Below are 23,746 nucleotides of genomic sequence, written 5' to 3' on the forward strand. Positions count from 1 at the left end.
CAATGCGTTTTACGGGTTCGGTGACTCGGATCTTATTGGATTTGTTCCTTTATTTTTTTTATTTTGTCATTGTGAGAAACTTTATATTTATGTTTTGCTTTATTTTTTTATGATTTGTTCCTGAGAGTCTGTATTTTGTAGAGGATGTTTTGGAATACTGAATAGTCTCAAAGATTGGGTAAAGTAACTGAAAAATTAGTAACTTCTTTTTTGTTTTCAATTTTATTTTATTTTTTAATTTGAAACTTGTTCGACGAGTGACAGTCTGTGGTGATGATGATTATGTTGTTTCCAGGCTTATAAGTTGAGTTAGAGTCTTTGATTACAATTATCGAGGAAGAGAATGATCGTTTGTGAAAGGAAGAGGTTTATTCCTCATACTCATCTTCTTTTTTAATTAATTTATTATTATTAATATTATGAGGAATTGTCCCATCTCTCCTGATCTTGCAAGTGATTCGATCGTCAAAGGACTCGCCACGTCAAACTCTGTCTTCCGCAAATACGTTCCAAGCACCTCTCAAAGAACTCCAAGCGAACCTGCGAAACACAACAAACGGCGCCTCTAGCGACCGATTGCACTCCAACGCTCAAGTCAGTCAAGCAAGACCACCAAGAACTAAGAACTAGGAATCTCAGCGAGACTCGTGTGCGCTCTGTGATTCTCTCTTTCTCTCTGTGTGAAAGCTAGTAACTTGCACGAATGAATCTTACCCCTCTGCATGAGCGTGGAATCCCTTTATATACTCCACGGCGCGCCTAAGTTATTCGTGTACGAGGTAACTTAGCGTGTTCCTTTTACTAGGTGTCCTGTGCAACCTCGGCGTGAGTACCAGGTGGGCTTGGCTAAGCGCAAGTACCTGGCGTCACCTACTACGCGAACGATCACCTCTGCTTTGCACCATGCACGTTATGGGTTAAGAGAGCACCAATCACCGACTGGATGCTAACTCTCTTAGGCCACTCTCATGCGCGGTATTACAAGGCACATAACATCTCCTTCCTCTGACACTTCGTCACACAAGGCTCGTATGCAACGCTCCCGCCAGGAATCGCCTCTCGCTCACGGCTTGACTGCGCGTAACACGACCGACCCTGATCACCGATCACCCTCCCGGGCGACCCTCTCTAAGACGCATCAGCTTCCCTGGCCCACGTGTCCCACTAAGAACGGTCCACGTGGCTATCCGGTGCTGACGTCACAAACTACCGATGACCGACCAGATCACAAACCCCCCAGTCTCGAGCTGTATACTTGTTTTCAGCAAAGAGACTAAGTGATCGTCCTCTGTGGCCACGTGGCCAGTGACGCCACGTCACGTGCCACATCACGCGCCACATCACGTGTTGCGCTTTAAGTGACGTTACGCTTTCCTCCTTTAATCTTGCGACACGTGTACGCATCAACAGCTAGCATGAAGCGTTGTTTGCGCTTCTCATATTTCAAACTTACGCGCCTCCACTATTCCATCACCTTCCCCAACACTCCTTCTCTGAAATCTCTCGAACCCCCTCCTTGCGATTCGTCTTCCCCAATCTCAGGCTTCCAGAAACCGTTTTTGATCAACAAAAAGGTACCTCTTTTCTTTATCTATGGCATATTTGAATATTTTCTACCGATTGCATCATCCAATAACTGCACTGTGCATACGCTGTGGGTTGTTTCTTCTTTGTCTGCACTGTACCAGTGTTTCTCCTGGCTTTTTCTGTGTTTTCACTTCTTCTTCTCCTTCGTCGCTTTCGTTTCTCCACTCCCTTCAATCCGTAGCACTTTCGTTCCCTTTGTCTTCCTCTTGTTGTTTTTTTTTTTTTTTATTGACCCTTCATTTCTTCTTTCTTTCTCCATTGTAGCAAATGGCTCGCACCAAAACCATCGCGCGTCTTGTTTCATCTTCCGGTGCACAGCCTTCCGCTAGTGCACCGTCATCGCCTTTGACGAGTGCGACCCCTTCGGCGAGTGCGCACCCCGAGGCGACTCTCCCTCCCCAAGACTACGCGCGGGTGTACCAGTGGGCTCCCCTCCACCTGCTCGCCGAAACGTCCAGCCAACTCCCCGCTGACCATCTTGCTACCCTGCTGAAAAGCGATGCGGACGAGCCCTCATGCGCTCTTGACAGGGAGGATGACTGACACTTGGGTGTGTGCATCCCCCCCCCCCCCCCCCGAGGCATGCCGATATGTGTGGATGATAGGGTCACCAATGGGGTGCCCTTCACCTTTATCTACTCAGCCATTTTCAAAAGGTTGCGCCTCCGACTTCCCAGACCTTCTTCGAGAAGGATCTCCTTACTGAGCTGAACGTTGCTTTCGGGCACCCTCCATCAACCGATGTCTTCCTCCACTTCTTTGAGGCCAAGAACCCGGGTGATAGGTCGTGGGTAAGCTTGAATGGTGTCTCAGGGAGGGTGATCTTGGGTCTATACCAACAGTCCTTCAAGGATTGGAAAGGTAGGTTCTACATGATCACCTCCAACGAGCACAACCCGACTCTACTTGAGGGATTCCCACTCTACTGGGTCCCCAGGGTGGAGTTCAGGAAACCCCGAGGTTTGGAGGCCATGGCGCCATACGAGCGCGAGTTGTGCGGCCTTCTCTCAAGCTTGGGTGCCAAGTTCGGCTCATCCACTCTCATCAAGCATGAGTTTGATGCAGAAATGCTCAAAAAATACATTGGTTCGCCTTCTTCTCTTCCCTTTAACTTGCTATTTTCCTGGGCATGCAACCTCGCGCTTGTTTGCCATGCTCGTGTATTTGCATGTGTTAATTGCCTTTCTGCACTTTGTTTGTTTGTTTCCTTGGCTTTTTGCGTACTAACCTCTTGCCATGTTTAACTGGTGCAGATATGACTTCCACTAGGGAACGACGACAGAAACTCATTGAACTAGCCAAAAGCCGACGAGCCGTCGGGTCGTCTTCCGGAACGGAGGCGACTGCCGAGCCTATTCCCGCCTCCCCCATCTCGGTCGTGCCAGCTGAAAGCCCCGAGACCACGGGTGACAAGAAGAGGAAACGGTTGGTGAAGGCTCCCACCACCGTTGTGTCCATTGAAGAGGAGAGCTCGGGGTCCCCCTTGGTTCAACGAAGGAAGAGGGGAGCCGAGGGCCTTGAGGGAGACGCTACCCCGATCCCTCAAGCACAGGCCTCCCCTGCACGCTCTCCTTCCCCAGCCCCTCTTCCCTCCCCGCCCCCAGCCAGGCCACTCCTACAAACCCAAACAACTGGGAGCGGGGCTGCTCGATCGGAGAGAACCTCTCGCCCCCCAACCTCGCCGTGCCCTCAAGATTCTACTACCACAACCGAGGGTGGTGGCAGGAGCTCCCTGCAAGTATCGGGCTCCAGCGCTGAAGGGCTCACCAGGGTCCTCCAATTGACTAAGCAACTGCTCCGTATCCGTAATCGCGAGCTAGTCAAGTGGAGGGCCAGCGAGGTGGACCTTCATCTGGCCTGTCAGATGGTGCTCTCCCTCGAGTTCTCCACGCAGCATCGTCGTCTCGAAAAGCTAGAAGGTAAGATGAATGAGCTGCTCAACCAGAAGGAGTTGCTTCAGAGCGACTATGAGGCTCTTCAGCTACCAATGGCATGCTGAAGGACATGCTGGAGGAGGCCAAGAAAGGGCGCGCCCTACAAGTTCAAGAGACCATCAAGACGGAGATGCTGATGGGGGATGCCATCGCCGCTCTTGATGCTGATCTGCTGGAGACAACGGGGAGGACCCTCCAGCTTGAAACTGAGAACACCTTTCTGCGCCAACAGCTTGCGAATATGGCAGAGGTTCTCTCAGCAAAAGATCAGAAGCTCAAGGACGCCGAATCTGCCAACGCCACCCTGATCGCCGAGAAGGTCGTGCTTGAGAACGACAAAGTTGAGCTCGAGAATGAGAAGGCCAAGCTCTGGGAAGAGGTTGCTGATACCTTCGCTGATGGGTTTGACTTGGCCCTTGAGCAGGTGAAGTGTGTCTTCCTGGAGGCTGACTATTCCCAATTCGCAATGGACTTCGAGGTGGTGGATGGCAAGATCGTCCGCCCTTAATCGTTTCTCATTCAGTTCATATCTCTATGTACATAATCTCTGAATGTGAAAAACTCTTACTGCATATATACAATGTCTCATTTCTCTTACTGCTTCTTCTGTTTGTGCATTTCTTTAGTTTTTATCTCTTGCCGCACCCCCGATAACCGATCATAATGCTACAGCCACTCACCCATTAGTCATCGCGCCTCTGCTTCCACCTTATATCTCCCTATATTGCTTGTCGCTCCAGCGCTTAGTGCATAGAGGACTTCGACGCCGATCGGTCAAGGATGATGCCTTGTTTTGGGGAAACTAGTGTTTCTCGATAACCCCTCTTGCTTGCCCCAAGGTCATCAGCCCCTATCTCGTCGGATCGTACATCGGCCTTCTCACTCCTGGGGTGAGAAGGGTTTTTTACTAAGAGTTCTACTGCGCCAATATTGATGCTATGCCACTTGGGTAAAGGTGTTTCTCGAAATCCTTCCTTCCCCTTATTGGACTCACTAGCAGCCCTGGCTTTTCGAACCCTAGTTGCCTACGCTCGCACCTGGGGTGAGGAGGACTTTAAACCAATCACCCTGCTCGCGCCTGGGGCGAGGAAGGCTTAACCGATTACCTGCGCTTGCGCCTGGGGCGAGGAGGATTTTACTTAAAAACTTGCAAACCTTTCATATTGATAACTTCTTTTTTATTGGGTGGCCTCATTAAAACCCTCTTCTGGGAAAAAGAGTGCCCCCTAAATTGTTCAAGCTGTTTATACTAGCGCAAAAGCGCGACTACTTTACATTTTCAACTGAAGTAGAATTTTAAATGTGTGGCGTTCCACGTTCTGGGGATCGCCCCTCCGTCCAAAGTCTCCAGCCGATAAGCGCCATTCTTCAACGTCTCCGCCACTCTGAACGGGCCAGTCCACTTGGGGGACAACTTATTATCCATCTCGTGTTGATGTGCTTTCCTCATCACCAGGTTCCCTTCCTGAAACTGCCTCGGTTTCACCTTGGTGTTGTGCCTACGTTCCACCCTCCTTTTCACAGTTTCAGCACTGACCCTAGCCTCTTCTCGCACCTCATCCAAAAGGTCTAGGTTCACCTTCCTCTCCTCATTGGACTCCTCGGCTACGAAATTTAGAAACCTTGGTGAACTTTCTTGTATCTCCACAGGGATCATAGCGTCTGACCCATAGACCAGGCTGAACGGTGTCTCATGGGTGATAGATTGTGGAGTAGTGTGATAGGCCCACACGATCCTGGGAACCTCCTCTGCCCACGTTCCCTTGGCCTCCTTCAGCCCTCTGAGCAGTACTCGGTTGACCGACTCTACCTGCTCATTCGTTTGAGGGTGCTCCACCGAGGCAAACACCTGCTGTATTCCTATTTCTTCACACAGGTTCTTCAGTTGGTGACTCGTAAACTGGGTGCCATTGTCGGAAACCAAACGCTTGGGCACTCCGAAACGGCACACAATGTTCTTCCATACGAACTGTTGAACCTTGTGAGCGGTGATCTGCGCGACCGGCTCTGCCTCCACCCACTTTGTGAAATACTCGATGGCGATGATCAGAAACTTCATCTGCCGCACTGCTAAGGGGAAAGGTCCCAGGATGTCGATCCCCCAGGTGTGGAACGGCCATGGGCTGTGAATCGACCTCAGCTCTTCAGGGGGCGCCTTGTGCCAATCTGCGTGTTGCTGACACTGCTTGCAACGTTGAGCATACCCCACACAGTCTTTTCTCAGCGTTGGCCAGTAGTACCCCGCACGGAGAACTCTACTTGCCAAGGCGCGACCACCGACGTGGCTTCCACACACTGCTCTCCGTGCACGCACACCAACACCGGATGGGTGAATCCAAACCTAAAGAGGTCCTCGTCGATAAGGGTAAACTTACTTGAACTTTTCTTTACCCTTTTTGCCTCCGACGGGTCCAACGGGAGCACCCCATTTGCCAAATATCACTAGTACGGCGTTATCCACGTATCAGTTCTTCAAACGGCACAAAACTCCATCACATCATCGGTCCTCACCGTTCGCGCTCTCACCTTGGGTGCTCTCAATGTCTCTTGGACCGATGACCGATCGCTACACGCTCCCTTGACTTGTACACTTGAAGTACTTGGTTGTCCGTTGCGAACGTGCGAGGAACCTTCAAGGTCTCTTGGATGACGGTCCTCTGCCTGCCCCCCTTGCCTGAGCTGGCTAGCTTTGCGAGCAAGCCGGCTCTGGCATTCTGCTCTCTCGGCACATGGACCAACTCGAATTCTGCAAAGGACGTCTTCAAGGTATGCACATACTCGAGGTATGCAGCCATCTGTGGGTCTTTGGCCTAGAACTCTCCCGTTACCTGCCCAGTGACCAACAGGGAGTCGGTTTTGGCCATCAAACTCCTCGCTCCCATCTCTCTTGCCGGCAACATACGGGCGATCAAGGCCTCGTATTCCGCCTGGTTGTTGCTGGCCTTGAAGGCGAAACGCAGAGACTGCTCGATCAGCACTCCGTTTGGGCCCTCCAGGATGACTCTAGCGCCACTCCCCTATTGATTGGAGGAACCATCCAGTGATAAGACCCAGCGAAAATCCGAGCCCTCCGAAGGTGCAGCGCCTGATGACAACTCGACGACGAAGTCCGCAAACACTTGCCCCTTGATCGGTCCTCGGGGCTCGTATCTGATATCAAACTCAGATAGCTCCACAACCCACTTCACCATTCTCCCGGCTACATCTGGCTTTTTCAGCACCTTCTGGATTGGAAGATCGGTCATCACCACAACCGTGAAGCTGTGAAAGTAGTGGCAGAGCCTCCTCGCCGAGAACACCACTGTCAGAGCTGCCTTCTCCAGGGCATGATACCTTACTTCAAGACCCTGCAACACCTTACTTACGAAATAAAGTACAAACGGAGAGGGGTGCCCACCTGTGGCTTGCACAACACTGGTGGGCTTGCCAGATACTTCTTTAGCTTAACGAAAGCCTCCTCACATCCTTAGTCCAAACGAACCTACTATTCCGCTTGAGACATTGGAAGTAAGGATGACCCTTCTCTCCTCCGGCGGACATGAATCGCGACAATGCCGCCAACCGACCGGTGAGTTGCTGCACCTCCTTCACCGACACTGGGTTCCTCATGCCGTGATCGCCGCACACTTCTCGGGATTCGCCTCGATTCCCCGCTCTGTTAAGAGGAAGCCTAAAAACTTCCCCGTTTCCACGCCAAAAATACATTTCTCCGGGTTGAGCTTCAACCTGTATTTGGCGATTGTTGCAAATAATTCCTCTAGATCAGTGACATGTTGCTCCTTCTCTCGTGAGGTTACCACCATGTCATCGACATAAGCCTGCACGTTCCTTCCTAACATCGGCGAGAGCACTCTATCCATCAACCTCTGATAGGTGGCCCCCGCGTTCTTCAAGCCGAATGGCATTACCTTATAGCAGTAACAAGACCACTCGGTCATGAACGCAGTCTTGCACTCGTCCATCGGATGCATCCTGATTTGGTTATAACCTGAGAATGCGTCCAAGAAACTCATAAGCTGGCATCTCGACGCGCTGTCCACCAAGGCGTCTATGCTGGGCAGGGGATAGGAGTCCTTGGGGCATGCCTTGTTGAGGTCGGTGAAATCCACGCACATCCTCCACTTGCCATTTGACTTCTTCACCGGTACCACATTGGCCAGCCACTCTGGGTACTGGATTTCTCTGATGTGCCCCGCGGTCAAGAGTTTGCGGGTTTCTTCGTGGATTACCTACCTCCTTTCCTCATTAAACTTCCTCCTCCTCTGGCGCACCGGTCGGACCTGGGGGTCCATTGCGAGACGATGGCAGAGGAAGTCTAGGTCAATGCCTGGCATGTCTGAGGCTGACCACGCAAACGCGTCCAGATGCCTCTCAACCACCCCGACGATCTGTTGTCGCGTGTCATCGCTAAGCGATCCCCCCAGCTTAAACTTCTTTCCCTTAATCTCCATCTCCACCCACCCCTCAGTAGGATGGGACTTTCTCTCACTGGCGATGACCGCCCTCGCGATCCCCGAGCCCCTCAGCACTTCTTCCTCCATCTCCAGATCACCTTGTGTACCTCTTACTACCTCCACCTTTGATCGCCTCTCGCCCGCACCCGCGGTGGCGTCGAGGTGACATGGCACATGCTCCTCTGCTGCTTGAGGTTGTTCTCATAGCAGCGCTTAGCTTCCTTCTGGTTCGACTTGATGGTGATCACCACCCCCTCCATCGATGGCAACTTCAACTTCATGTGCCTCGTCGATGGTACGACACCCAACCTGTTGAGCGTCGGCCTTCCCAACAGTTTGTTGTAGGCGGATGGGGCGTTGACCACCAGGTACTTGATCTTCTTGGTGCGAGCCACGACCCCATCCGTGAACGTGGTTCTTAGCTCGATGTAGCCTCGCACCTCCACCTGGTCCCCTGCGAAGCCATATAAGCACCCCGGGTAGGGCCTCAAGTGATCAAGGGGCAGCTGCAACTTGTTGAACGTTGGCCAGAACATCACGTCCGCTGAGCTTCCCTGGTCCACAAGGACCTTTGAACCTTTCTCCCTGCCGTGACAAGGGAGATAACTATAGGATCGTTGTCATGAGGCACAACGTCCTGGAGATCTGCCTTGGTGAAGGTAATGTCAACGTTGGGGGAATGATCTTCCTCCACCGAGTCGACAGCCATCACCGAGCGCGCGTACTTCTTCCTCTGAGAGGCCGTACATCCTCCTCCAAAGAAGCCTCCCGCGATCATGTGCACCTCCCCGAGCACCGGCACCTCGTGCTGCGGGTCTTCCGCTGGTGGCCCCGACGCCCGATCACCTTGCGTCTCCCGCAAGTAATCGCTAAAAAAGCCACTTTTCACCAACTCCGCGAGTTGGTGTCCCAACGCCAAACACGTGTGGAGTGAGTGGCCATAAGCCTGGTGAAACTCACACCACCCGTTCTTCTTCCGCCCCAGCACCTTGTCGGTCTTCTCCGGTGCTCGCAAACGTGCCGCTATGGCTGGAATGGCGATCAGCTCCGCCAATTCCACCACAAAGTCGAATCTGGAGGGCGCGTTGCTCTCCCTCGCGCGCCCCCTGCCCTGGTCCCTCCTAGGCTCGTAAGGGAGAGGCTTCCCCTGGGCCTTCTTTCCTTCTTTGGCCTCATGCACCTTCATCGGCTGCTGAGACCTACTCGGACCTGCGTGCGACTTGGTCGGCATCGCGCTTTTCCTCTTCTCAGAAACCGCTGTTTCTGCCACGATGTGTGCCACAGCACGACGCCTAATCTCTGCGAAGGTGCTGGGGGAATCCCTGATCAAAGATTCACTGAAAGGGCCCGCCAGAACCCCTTTCTTGAACGCATGCACCAGCATATCTTCATCTTTGTTGGGCAGCCTCACCACCTGAGCCCCAAAACGGCTAAGGTAATCCCGGAGGGACTCACCTTGGTTCTAGCGCACGTCAAACAGGTCGTACGACACTACCGAGGGTGCCCTGTTCACGATATACTGCTCCCTGAACAGCTTCGAGAACTGTTGAAACGAAGTGATGTGGCCATCTGGTAGGCTCACGAACCACTCCAAAGCAATCCCGCCCAAGGTGCTCATGAACAGTTTGCAATACACTGCATCTGAGCCCCCAGAAAGCATCATCTGGGTGTGAAACGCTGTCAGATGCGTTTCTGGGTCCTCCACCCCCATAAACGAGGCTTTCACCCTCACCAAGTTTGGTGGCACCACTGCACCCATGATCTCAAACGAGAATGGCATGGGGAAAGTCCTGGGGGGAGACGGTGGCGGCGCCACTCTTTCCTCTGCCACTCGCTCCTTCTGCGCCTGCAAAGTCTTGCGCAATTCTTCGTTAACTCGATTCAGCTCCTCGTTCCTGCCCTGCGATGCAGTCAAGTCCTCTTGCATTCTTTCTTGCCTCATTCTTGATGCCGCCACATCATCTTGCAACGCTCGCATCATTTCCAATACTTGCGCCATTGTCACAGCTTCTTCTTCAGCTGATGGCGCAGGTGAAGTTTGCCTTGTCTTCCTCATTTTCTCAGCAAAGAATCTCAAGAACAAACGAAAATTAGCCGCAAAGTGGATGGGATCACAAATTCACACGGGCCCCACGGTGGGCGCCAAATGATCTTGCAAGTGATTCGATCGTCGAAGGACTCGCCACGTCAAACTCCGTCTTCCGCAAATACGTTCCAAGCACCTCTCAAAGAACTCCAAGCGAACCTACGAAACACAACAAACGGCGCCTCTAGCGGCCGATTGCACTCCGACGCTCAAGTCAGTCAAGCAAGACCACCAAGAACTAAGAACTAGGAATCTCAGCGAGACTCGTGTGCGCTCTGTGATGTATTACAAGGCCACTCTCTTAGGCCACTCTCATGCGCGGTATTACAAGGCACATAACTTCTCCTTCCTCTGACACTTCGTCACACAAGGCTCGTATGCAACGCTCCCGCCGGGAATCGCCTCTCGCTCACGGCTTGACTGCGCGTAACACGACCGACCCTGATCACCGATCACCCTCCCGGGCGACCCTCTCTAAGACGCATAAGCTTCCCTGGCCCACGTGTCCCACTAAGAACGATCCATGTGGCTATCCGTTGCTGACGTCACCGACTACCGATGACCGACCGGATCATCTCCCTTGTTACTTTTTGGTAACCCAAGCGAATATGTTTAAATTTATTTACATTGTCCAAATTCACTTCAAGTTTCTTTTCTGCGTTTTCTATAATTCAAGTGTAAACTTTAAAATTAACTCCAGTAGTTGTTGGTAAGGAAAAGTCATTTTTTTGGGGTCGCGTCTTGTGTGAAAATCTGGCCTTTCCTGGTTGATTCTTTATGGATATTTATGTTCTTTTGGTTTAGAGTTTATGAAATATTGGGTATTGCTATATGCAAGCTGATAGGAGAAGGAAAAGGTTCAATGAGGTATATACAGTGTCCACTTCCCTTTTGCTTCAACCTTGGTGTTGTAACTGGATTGGCATAATTCTTGAATACCTCTAGAAAAGAAGTCAATTTTCATTTATTTGCTTTTATAACTTTGAATTCAATGCGTTTTTCTCAACATTGTATCTTCAATTTAAACAACTACAGTTTATGTGGTGAGTCAGCCTTGCAAGTGTAATAATGTCCACAGAGAAGTCAATTAATGTTCACGTTTTGACTGCATTTCAAATATTTGGGTTAGGTTTTATCAGCGTACAATATGTAATTATGGTGGCAAAATGGAGGATACAATCCACCTATCGATATAATTGCAGTGGTTAGGTTAGGTTAGGTTTAATCTCATTTTTTGTTTTCTTTTGGGATTAGCTGGCTTCTTATTGATCTTTCAAGTCATCCGGATCAACTACCATTATTGGAACACTGAATAGTCTCAAGATTTAAGATGAAGTACTCTGAGTTATAGTGCTAATAAGATGTGCAATGTTTGAGATTATAGTCTTGCCAACATGGTTTATATCCCGAAACTTTCGGTGAGTTTTGATTTACATTCTTGCCAAACAAAGACTTCAGGCTCCAAATTTCATAACCATTTTCTCCCTTTTTCTTTGTTCTGAAACACCATCGCACTATCTTTGTTCTAAAACACCACCGTCTGTGTAAATAATTTTTTTTTACATAACCTGTGTTTTTTCTGTGCTTTTGAAATCATCTAAAATAATATTGCGCTCAAGAAGCTTGTGGAAGACTTTGTTGAACACTGCCGACATTTATTGGATTTGCAGAATGAAAAATGGCTCTCTTCATATGGCTACTCTGTAGCACAAGAAAGCTGATGAAAACGTTATGAAATTGGCAGAACATCAAAGGGTATGTGTTACTTGTTAGCTTTGTTAATAACCAAGTGCACTACTACAAGAAAAATCAGATTTAGTTAAAAAAAAAATTGACGAGACACTAAAAAGTGTCAATTAAACCTACTAAATCCTCACTATTAAAAAATTCAAATAAAATGTGAAAAAGTGTGGGTTATACTTACGCAAACTTTAAAAAAAAAATTAAAGAAAAAGGTTGCGTTGATGAAACGGTCCTATTAAAAGAAATAAAAATTCTAAGTTTTGAAAGTTTAGTCCACGCTACATAATTTAAAACTAAATTTAAATAAATAATGAAACTGTGAAAGTGAAGCCCACCAAAAATTATTTTTTATTTATTTAAAAAATCTTTAATTATTAAGGTGTCAAATTTTTATAAAATACTAAACACTTTTCAGAGTCCCTTTCAACTGGAGACATAGTGAAATTACAAGCTTAGCATTTCAGATTACAAGCTTAGCTTTTTCGATGTTGTGCGATTGAGCATTTTCGATGGAGTGCGAGCGCTTGAGCAGTAGTGCGTGCCACCGTGATGAAGTAGTCGTGCCACCGTGAGAACGCGAACGGGAGTTTCGCATTTCCTTCCACGAGTTGAAGAACCTAAGTTTTGCCCCATCTCGGTTCTCAGTGGTATACCATTTCTCAGCTTTTTTCTGTTGTTTCGTGAAATTTTCATGGACTCATTAATTTGATGGAAAATCCTGATTGGTTGTGTGTTTGGATCATATTAATAATGTGTGACTAATTTCAGGAACTCTTTGAAGGTTATTGCTTCTGTCAGGCACAAAGAGACGATTATATTCAAAAAGCTAATTCATATAAGGACCATCCCACAATCCTCAGGTAAAATAATATAAATTAGCTTCTGTAATGGATAATCTAGTTGATGAAATGCTTAACAAGGGAATTTAAGTCGGACCATGGTTCTGTACACTACCTCCCATTAATTCATCTCTGCAAAATATATTCTAAACTCCTTTCACTCAAATTAAGAATAATAACTGTATATGGAAAATGGGTTCATTCTATGGGTTCATTCTCTTGGCCAGTCAAACGTAAAAGTTAATTAGCATTGAGAAATAATAGTAAGTTCAGAAGCAGGTACACATTAAGGTTCTCATTTGAATGGCCTAATTACAGTTTCCCCTTTTCTCTTTTCTGTGAGCAGCAAAAAGAAAAAGGTTTGATAGCATAAAACATTTTATGAACTTAAATTATTTCAACATCTTAAATCTCCACAAAGACTAATGAGTGAATCCAAAGTAGTAGCATTGGGCTACGTGTGTATCTAAACAATTTAATCATACTGGTGTTAGAGTTAGAGAAACTCTCACTCAGGTTCAGACATACTACCAAGAAGTGATTTCTTATGATCCTGTGGTAAAGTTGGATCAAAATTCTCCATGCAATCTCCCTTTGCTTTTTCACTGTTAAGATACCATTCTGCAAGCTCTTTATATTCTTGCTTTCTTGCAGATTTTATCTTAAATTGGAAAAATGTTTTAGTTAGAGTTGAGTGTGAATATGTATGAAATAAAGAGGAGGGGTGAGTTGAGAGTGTGTACCTTGTTAGTATTCAAATTTGGTAATAGTATGGAGGCTTGGGTTTTGGTGATGGAGGAGGTGGAGATTGGTAATAGTAAGGAGGCTGAGGTTTTGGTGATGGAGGAAGTGGATTGGTAGTAGTATGGTAGTAGTATGGAGGCTTAGGTTTTGGTGATGGAGGAGGTGGAGATTGGTAGTAGTATGGTGGTTTAACAACTGGTGTCGGAGGAGGTGGAGAGTAATAATAATAAGGAGGCTGAGGTTTTGGTGACGGTGGAGGTGGAGATTGGTAATAGTATGGAGGAGGTTTAGGTTTTGGTGATGGTGGAGGTGGAGATTGATAGTAATAGGGAGGTGACTTAACTGGTGGTGATGGTGACTTGTAAACATAGGTAGGTGATGGAGGAGGTGGTGACCTGTATATGTAAACTGGAGATGGAGGAGGAGGTGATTTGTAGTAGTATGGAGTTGGTGAAGGCTTGGGCTTTTCACATTCTTTGAATGCTTCTTTGAAGCATAAGCAAATGGCTTATCCTTCAACACAACTTCATATTTGTCTTTGGATTTGACCTTCAAGTCTGTTCCCTCGTTCAACTTGGTAGGTATGTTGAATGGAGAGTCCTTAGGTGGGGCATAAAGCTTGGCTTTGCACACTACGGATCCATATTTGACATAATTAAAGTCCATTAAGACATTTAATTAGTATCTTTGTTCAATTTAAATAAAGATACTTACACAAATAAATGTAGATAAATATATCATAAAAATTATAAAATGCCTATTAACCACATTATAAATATATCAAGTGTTTGTCAAAGCAGACAGGGTTTCTCCATTTGACCTTGCTGCTAATTGGAGGGCTTATCAGGATAATTTCCGTCCATCATCTGTGAGATGGATTCCTGATGTCAGCATAAATTCAGCACCTCAGACAGGTGGTGAGGTAGGATGAAACAAAAAAAAAATCGTTCTTGGCACCTTCATTTTTCTTTGTAATCCACTGTTTCACATAATGTTAATCTTGTTCTGAGGTTTGAGATAGTATGCACATTTGGGATGTCTTGCACTTAAAACCTCACCTTTTTCTAAACAAAACAATATGTTTCAAATAGTTCCAAAATATTGGTCAGTTTGATATTCAAGTTAATTTTTCCTTTGGTTGTTCAATATGTGATGTGTAATCAGGCATTATCTTCAATTGCAACTTTGTTTGTGGTATTTTTCTAATCTGAGGGAAATTCTACGTGCAATGTTTATTGTCAAGCTTCAAGTGATTTAGGCTTACTTTATTTTTTGGTCCAGAATTGTTCTTCTGTGGGTTTGGAACTTGATCTTGAGCATTATGTTGTCCCAACTCCAGTAACCTCTGCAAATACAGCCCATGTATATGCAGCTAACTTGACAGAGAATCCAAGGTCACCGGTTAGTGGTTGTGGCAGCTATTCATCTCCCATCAAGGTTTTACTTTCAAAACTGCATTTTATAATTGTTTTATTTTTTCTAAATGAACTATTAGTTTTACAGCTTATTGTTGTGAGGATAATTGACTAATTAAAAACATAAATCGGTCCATTGTTATCCCTTTACTAAATTTTTGCTGCTTACTTTCAACCTGTTCATTTTTTCACCATGAATCCTCACTCTTTTTTGTAATGTATCTGCAATTGGATGTACATAAGAATTTTATTGGTTCAAGATTGAACATGTCTTTTGCGCTTCGTAATTTTGATTATCAGACAGATGATATTATAATAATGTGCAAATTTGATGCTTTCTCATGAACCTTTATTTTTCTGTATTTGTAGTAGATATGTGATTGTAATGAAATCTTTTCTGTTTGTCGACTTCTATGACTAGCAGGCAGATGATTAACTCTACTTGATTTGACTCTCTCTCTCTTTGATATATATCTTCTTATCCTTATGAGTAACAAATAACAGTGTATGAGATATTTTTTAAGCTCACACTTAAAAAATAAATTATTAAAATAGAAACTCATGAGTCTGTTAAATTAGACTAAAAACAGTTTTTCATTATGGTTTATCAAGTGAGTTGAACACTTGGGCCACCTCATTTAATTGATAGCTATGTTCTTATTCAAGTCAAAATAAGAGTCAATTATTTAACTTAATCCAACACTATTAAAATATGAAATAAGTGAAACCGAATCAAAATTGAATTCTATTACTAATATAATAATATATTTGAATCAGTTTACATCATCTCCAGTCAGAGACTTTACATAAATTATATTAAATAGACAAACAATAATATTTATGAAGACTGTGCTACTACATGACATTCTTCAAATTCATTTTACTCTAAGTGATGCAAGAATCAATAACATATGAATTGGTTGATATTTGTGTTGGATTCAAATTTTTTTGTCCTATATTCTAGCTGAAATGATGAACAAAATATTATATTACAGGGAATGTAGTTTTCAGCATAAGAGTCCCACATCGACCTGTCAACAAAAGAGTTGAGCAAGTAACATAATAAATTCCTCGCAATTTTCTTTCTTAAACATCTCTGTCTTGAACACTCAGATAAGATGAAGTAAAATATTAGATTTGTTAGTTTAATGCCTAGTCCTCAATTATTATTGTACAGTATAAAATTAGTATAAAATTAGTTAGTTTAGGGTGTCATGTGTTGTACTGTTGATTCAAAATTAGGTGATGGTGATCATGATTGAAGATATGTTAGGTGATGGTGATCATGATTGAAGAAAACATATCTTCCACATGCTTAACTTAAAATCTGGATGTGTATGTGTAATTGTTGAGGTGTTCATATCATGCAAAAATAAGTCTTTCAGCAGACTACACAAAACTGCCCAAAACCTCTTTGAAATGCTGATGTGAAACATGAAACTCCAAAGATAAAAACATGAAACTCAGAGAGATAAAAAAAAATTGATGTTTCAAACTTTGAATTTGGAATAAAACTAATATTGATGTTTCAAACTTTGAATTTGGAATAAAACTAATATTGATGTTTCAAACTTTGAATTTGGAATAAAACCAGAGGGAAGACTAATATTTTAAATGATTATTTTCTTTTTTGTGCAGTTTAATTAGAATAATATTGGAAAGAATAGCAGATTATTAAGTATAAAAGTGAGAGTGAATATTCATGCAGTAGTTATTTTTATACTAGAGTGCATATTGAACAATTTTTATAAAGTTACTAGTTTTTACTATTTGTTAATATATTATTTTAGTTATTAAAATGAAAAATGTGGATACGCATGACCAAAACACTTCTACCAATAGTAATACATAAGATACAATTTTCGAACTATTTAGTATACAAAGTAGTATTTAATACAAAGTAGAAGTTTCTGAGTTGGAACCTTATATAGCTCTGCTTTTTGAAGCGTGTTTTCTGTTTTTCTTGATATTTTGAAGAGTGTGAAGGTCTTGGTATCTATCAACACCATTTTATTGTTCTTTATTTTTCTTAAAATATTTATAGTTCAACCTTAGTTAATTAAAGTAGTTCAATTTCAATCAAAATATCTTCAATAAAAAACCACCGTTATAACCTTTTTACCTTTGTATTTTGGTACAATTGGTTTAACTACTAAGTTCAAAGTGCAAACAAAGCAAAATGTCCTGGGCAAAGTTAATTAGAAAATAAAAGATGTTTATTATCGTGGGCCTTGTATTAGAAAATTACTATCCATTGGTTGGGACAATTTACTTATCTTAATTAATATATACTTTTCCTTGTTCTTATTAAAAAAATATTTTTTCTTGCAAATAAAAAAACAACATTGAATTTTCAAGACAAGTATAAAGTATAAGGAAAAAGTTATAAATAAAACTTTTTTAGTAAGAAAAACATTTCTTCATGAGATTGCTCCCTAAAATAATTGTATCTTTAATAATTATATTGAAAAAATGAGACAAGTAAAAAATAGGATAAATACAATAAGAAAGAGAGAAATAGAGTAATTTTAAAATTGATTTTACATTAATTAATGTAATTTTAGAATTGATTTATTTCAATAAAAAAATATTTTTCTTTTTAATTATAATCAGATCTACAAACTGTACCATTATTTGAAATTCTTTGTGTGCCAAACTTGTAGGCTAAGCCTACACTTCTTCAAATAAATAATATAAAATATATTTTGAAGACTTAGCCCACACCAATTTATGGTCAACAAACATGAAGGTTTAGTCTACGCTTATTTGTGGCCAACAGAAGGCTTAACCCACGCTTATTTAAAGATTGTGTGACACTTCCGTGGGCTAAAGTCATGCTACTTTATAAATGTGTGGACATCTTGAAGGCCAAACCCACACTAATATAATTTTGTGTGGGCTAGCCATCGGTCAAACTCACATTTTTTTTATAAATTTGTCAACTCCTTGTAGGTTAAGTCCACGCTTGACCTACGCAAAAAACACCCGCCATGTGTCATCTGTACCTGCCAATATCTTTACGTCAAGTACATTAGCTTTGAAATTCCTATTAACGTTATGTCTATGATTACCTTTTTGCATAGATTTTTCATAGTTAGAGTCCGTTTTTGACCCATGATAATTAACAAAAATTTTTTAGTGGTGTGCCAACACCAGAATGTGATAGTATTAGTGCTATTTAATACCTATTTATACAAAGACAAAAAGAACAGCTCCATGCTAAAATCTTTTGCCTTAAAAAACAACTTGATATGAACACAAGAGCTGGAGTAGGAGATTCGGCGATTAAAGGGCTCATTAAATGAGTTGAAGCACATGGAAGATGATGATGATGATGGTACAGAAGTTCTGAAGAAGGTAGATTCTTTACAAAAGGATTGAAGAGACAAGGAAGATTCTTTACATGAGTTGAACCGAACACTAGTTATTAAAGTAAAGAGCGTGTGAGTAATGATGAGCTGCAGGAAGCTCGACAAGCACTGGTTAATGTAAGTATGTTTTTTCAAATATATCTTCCTATCCTACCGATTCTTCAAACTAATTTGCAATAGCATCTCAATGTGGTCCATTGCAGGATCATTATTTAATCAGTTGGCTCACGACTGGGGGTGTTTTTATTGGTGATTTTAGATGTCTGTCTAAAGTGTCGTTTGAATTGGAAAACATGTGCTCTTATACATTCCACTTTTTTCTATCTGGTTAACCATGCTGTTAACTTTTATGATTCATACCAAGGTAGCTGAGTGATTTGAGTAATATTAAAATCTTATCAATTTATTCATCAAATAGACTCATAATACTCGAAATGCTTTTCACCATTCATTACTTCATTTAATTATGCAGACGAGACATAACTGTTGGGAAAAACGGGTAATTTTCCCACTAAAACAAAACCCTAACAGAGCTACCCGACAAATAATATTGAATAAATAAAGCGGAATAATAAAAGAGATAAAGAGGAAAGAACACACCCGAAAATTGTTAACGGAGTTCGGCCTGTTTAGCCTAATCTCCGAGCACAGCAAAAACAACTCACTTTTATTACTATGAGAGAAGATATTACAAATTGGGATATATAACAGTGAAGGAGGAGAGTTTAATTTATAACCCTCAAACCTCCTCCCAAACAATGAACCCACCGATGTGGGACTTGGGATTAAGCCAAAATCAACAAATCTCCACCTTGGCTTAATTTCAAGTCCCACCTAAAACAAATCTTCTCACAACATAACAAAAACAAACTTTACAGTGCTTCAAATTTGCGCCTCCGGGCGCCAACTTCAAATGTGCAAAATATTAACCAAGTCTAAACAATATTCAAACTTGGCCCTTGTAACCACCTTGCCTTGTAGCGAACATCTTCTTTATTAGAAAATTCTTCTTTCTTTGCAAATACCCATTTGCACCCAATTGCCTTCTTACCTTTTGGTAATTGTGCCAACTTCCACGTCTTGTTCTTCTTTAAAGACTGCATCTCCTCTTCCATCGCACCCGCCCAATTACCATTCTCTGAACTCAGAATGGCTTCTAGGTAAGTGGATGGAATGTCATCAACAATTGGAAGTGCATAGGCAACCATATCCATGAAACGAGCATGCTTCTGAATATCTCGTCTCTGTCTTCTAACTGCAATTGGCGCTGATTGTTGTTGAGATTCTTGGGTAGGAACCTCTTCCTCATCTGACTCTTCTTCTGCCATAGGAGAGTCACTTGTGGTATTTCGTGTTGGGATCACCACTGTCGGCTCAAACTCCACCTGCTTCCGGGCACACTCCACCTGTTGCGGAGTACTATCAGCTCCTTCTGGATTTACCTTCTTTAACATGGCAGATTCATCAAAGGTAACATCCCTGCTGATAATCGTCTTCTTTGCCTCTAGACACCACAAACGGTATCCCTTCACTCCAGGACTACAGCCCATGAAAAGAGCCTTCTTTGCCCGTGGATCCAACTTTGATTCAATCACATGATAATATGCAATAGAACCAAAAACATGCAAAGAATCATAATCAGTTGCAGGTTTTCCAGACCATACCTCTAACGGGGTTTTGCCATCTATAGCAGATGATGGCAAACGATTGACGAGATGTTGAGCGTATGTCACAGCCTCAGCCCAAAACTCTCTGCCTAACTCAGCATTAGACAACATACAACGAACTTTCTCCACAAGTATCTTGTTCATACGCTTCGACACCCCATTCAGCTGTGGTGTTTTTCTAATAGTGAAGTGCCGAACTATGCCACAATCTTGACATACCTTCAGGAACGGATCACTCTTGTATTCTCCTCCATTGTCTGTTCGGAGAACCTTAATCTTCCTTCCTGTCTGGTTTTCAACTTCAGCTTTCCACTTAAGGAAAATTTCAAGCACATCATTTTTGTTCTTCATAGTAAACACCCAAACTCTCCTGGAAAAATCATCCACAAAAGTGACAAAATAATGCCTACCTCCGATTGACGGAGTCTTGGCAGGTCCCCACACATCTGAATGCACATAATCCAAAATACCCTTGGTATTGTGAATTGTAGTGCCAAACTTCACTCTTCGTTACTTTCCCAGAACACAATGCTCACAAAATTCAAGTTTGCAAGCCTTCGTACCTTTCAACAATCCCTGCTTGGTAAGAATTTGCAAGGATTTCTCTCCAGCATGTCCCAACCTCATATGCCACAACTTCGTTGCCTCAGCATCCTTCTTAGAGCTAGAAGTTGCTGCCGCTACTGTCCCCACCACTGTACTACCTTGATAGTAATACAAATTGTTCTTCATCACGCCTTTCAACATCACCAGTGCTCCCGAAGTTGCTTTAAGAATTCCATCTCGCATCGTCACAACTAGGCCTTTAGATTCTAAAGCCCCCAATGAGATGAGATTCTTCTTCAACTTTGGCACGTACCGTACATCCCGCAAAATTCTGGTGGATCCATCATGATTCCGCAGCTTGATTCAACCTATCCCAGCTGTCTTACATGGATTATCATTACCCATGTAAACAACCCCGCCATCAAGTTCTTGAAATTCAAAGAACCAATCCCGAATGAGACACATATGATAGGTACAACCTGAATCCAATATCCACTCATCTGGATACGATGATGCTGAAAGCGAGACAATTAAAGAGATATCTGATTCCACATCACTTTTGCATTCTGCAACATTTGCATCTTGCGGAACCTTCTCTTTCTTCTGCAGTTTTGGACAGTCTTTTTTCCAGTGTCCTTTCTCATGACAGAAAGCACACTCATCTTTGGCAACGGCTCGACCTTTAGACTTAGACATCCCTCTTCTCTCCTTTGTTTGGCTTTGCTGACGACCTCTTGCCACCAATGCTTCTTCTGATGTCGTTGATTTGGTTTTCATCTTATCCTGCTTTCTCAATTCATGACTATATAAAGCAGAACAAACAACATCTAACGACACATTCTCCTTCCCGTGAAGGAGCGTAGTCTCCAAATGTTCAAATTCATCAGGAAGAGATGATAACAACATCAAAGCCAAATCCTCATCCTCAAACTTCACATCTAAATTCAACAGGTCTGCTACTAATTGATTAAACATAGTGATGTGTGCATTCATAGTAGTACCTTGTTGGTAGTCAAATCGGAACAACCTTTTCTTCATCAGGAGCTTGTTCTGACCACTCTTCTTCAGAAACTTGTCCTCCAATGCCTTCCACAGTTTGTGTGCAGAAGTCTCGTTTTTTACAGCGTACTTCTGCTCTCTGGACAGGCAGGATCGAATAGTTCCGCATGCCAACCGGTTGATGATGCTCCAATCTTTCTCTTCTACCTCTTTTGGTTTCTCTCCTTCAATAGCAATATCAAGACCCTGCTGAAAAAGAGAGTCCAAGACCTCTCCTTGCCACATGCCAAAATGTCCAGTGCCATCAAATATTTCCACCGCCAATTTCAAGGTGGACACCGGGAACCTCGACCATGATGACGAGGAGCCCAACACTCTGGATACATTCTTCACTTCTTCTTGATTTGCCATTACAAACTCAAAATATAATATTCAATATTACAAATAATTTCAAACAACCCAAGGCGAACCTTCGGCTCTTGATACCACTTGTTGGGAAAAACGGGCAATTTTTCCACTAAAACAAAACCCTAACAGAGCTACCCGACAAATAATATTGAATAAATAAAGCGGAATAATAAAAGAGATAAAGAGGAAAGAACACACCCGAAAATTGTTAACGGAGTTCGGCCTGTTTAGCCTAATCTCCGAGCACAGCAAAAACAGCTCACTTTTATTACTATGAGAGAAGATATTACAAATTGGGATATATAACAGTGAAGGAGGAGAGTTTAATGTATAACCCTCAAACCTCCTCCCAAACAATGAACCCACCGATGTGGGACTTGGGATTAAGCCAAAATCAACAATAACTGTCATTGTGTGGACATTCTTTGCTTATATGTCATCATTACCTTTATCATGGGTGTTTTTTCTGAAAATATTTTGCAATTCTTAAAAGCTTTCTTGGTATTGGTTTTCAAGATTTAATAATTTTTTCTCTCACTGGCAGGGTATTAAAGAACTAGCATCTCGAGGAAACATCCGTTTGAAGAGAATGAGAGAACTTGACACTAGACCGTTCCTTAAAGCAATTCAGAGAAGATATAAGGAGGAGGAAGTTGAAGAGAGAGCTCTAGAACTGTGCTCATTGTGAGAAGAGCATCTAAAGAACCCAGATTGGTATCCATTCAAAGTTATCATGGCTGAAGGGAAAGAAAAGGTTCCTGTTAAACATATAAATCTCCTGAAATTATCTTGAATTCAATGTGCTTAGTTGCATCTTACACTATATCAAACTTATATTTTGATGGTCTTTCATACTCTAGATTAGAACTATTTGCTTTTCTTTAATCTATTTGTTTATAGGTTATTGTTATTTAACATCTTACTATCAATTTTTTATTTTATTTTACAAACATATGCTATTATTGTTTTATATTAATTTAGAATTTAATTTCTTCTAAGTTTGTATTTAAATATGAAAAATGATAGTTTCACAACTCTTAAAATTGTATACACTTCTTGATGCGATGAATTTAAAAATAAATATATATAATAAAGGATAAATTTGTAATTAAAATATTAAAATAATAGTTTTGGAAGTTGTGCAGGTATCATTATCCTTTAAATATTACCTGTGAAATTAAGAAATCATAAATGGGTATTAATTTTTAAATATTATTCCCAATGATCTTTTTAGAACATTTCTCTTTTTATAATTGACTAATAAGTTAGTTTAAAAATATGTACAAAAGTGTTTCAGAAAGAAAAATAAGAATAACCACGTTGTCATCAGTAACACTTGGAATGATAATCATATATATCATTGACATGCTGTATTATACCATTTCACGTAAAACTATAAGCTAACTTCAAAAAAGCTTGAATTTTGAGTGGTATTGATTTGGATTTACAGGGCCACACCAAAGTTGGTTTTACAACTCATGAATGTAAAGGGGCTTACCATATCTCATGTCAAAAGCCACCTTCAGATTACTCTTTTCTCCACAAACCACAAATGATGTGATGGGGGAAAAGGCGTAATCTACTTCCTGTTTTCTCTTTCTTTATTTAATTTATCTATTTTTAAAAGATAAAAAAAATCCTGATAAAGAATGAACTCCTTCGTAATTAATTGTTAGTCTTAAAGTTAGAAAATCCTAGTGTATTGATGACAGATGTACAGGAGCAAGAAGCACGAGCAGATGAGTCAAGGTATATAATTGTACTGTGCATCTCAGTTACTTATGCCACAGATGTATGCATCATGTATAAGGAAGAGATAGCTAGTTAGATGTAGACTACGTTAGACATTTTTTTTTGTTCAATAGAGGAAATTAAATCTGTAAACGTTGTAAAGAATATATAACAACCATCTAGGGGTAGTGGACCGTTTCCCTCACCAAGAAAACGAAAGTA

At 42.6% G+C, this 23,746-nt stretch overlaps 1 long non-coding RNA gene across 3 annotated transcripts; it reads left to right on the forward strand.

Moving 5' to 3' along the window:
- The first annotated feature begins 233 nt into the window (after positions 1-233).
- On the forward strand, positions 234-22,791 carry LOC137837469 (uncharacterized). Of its 3 annotated transcripts, XR_016520630.1 has the most exons (7): positions 234-366; positions 11,732-11,816; positions 12,220-12,451; positions 12,573-12,664; positions 14,669-14,824; positions 18,178-18,290; positions 22,338-22,791. It is a non-coding gene; the product is annotated as an uncharacterized LOC137837469 (long non-coding RNA). The 3 variants fall into 3 exon arrangements; XR_016520632.1 differs by lacking the exons at positions 18,178-18,290; positions 22,338-22,791 and adding an exon at positions 15,798-18,169 and having other exon boundaries at positions 237-366; XR_016520631.1 differs by lacking the exon at positions 18,178-18,290 and having other exon boundaries at positions 239-366.
- The last annotated feature ends 955 nt before the right edge of the window (positions 22,792-23,746 follow it).

Source organism: Phaseolus vulgaris, chromosome 4 (genome assembly GCF_051622355.1).
Source record: "Phaseolus vulgaris cultivar YP4 chromosome 4, ASM5162235v1, whole genome shotgun sequence".
NCBI lineage: Eukaryota > Viridiplantae > Streptophyta > Magnoliopsida > Fabales > Fabaceae > Phaseolus > Phaseolus vulgaris.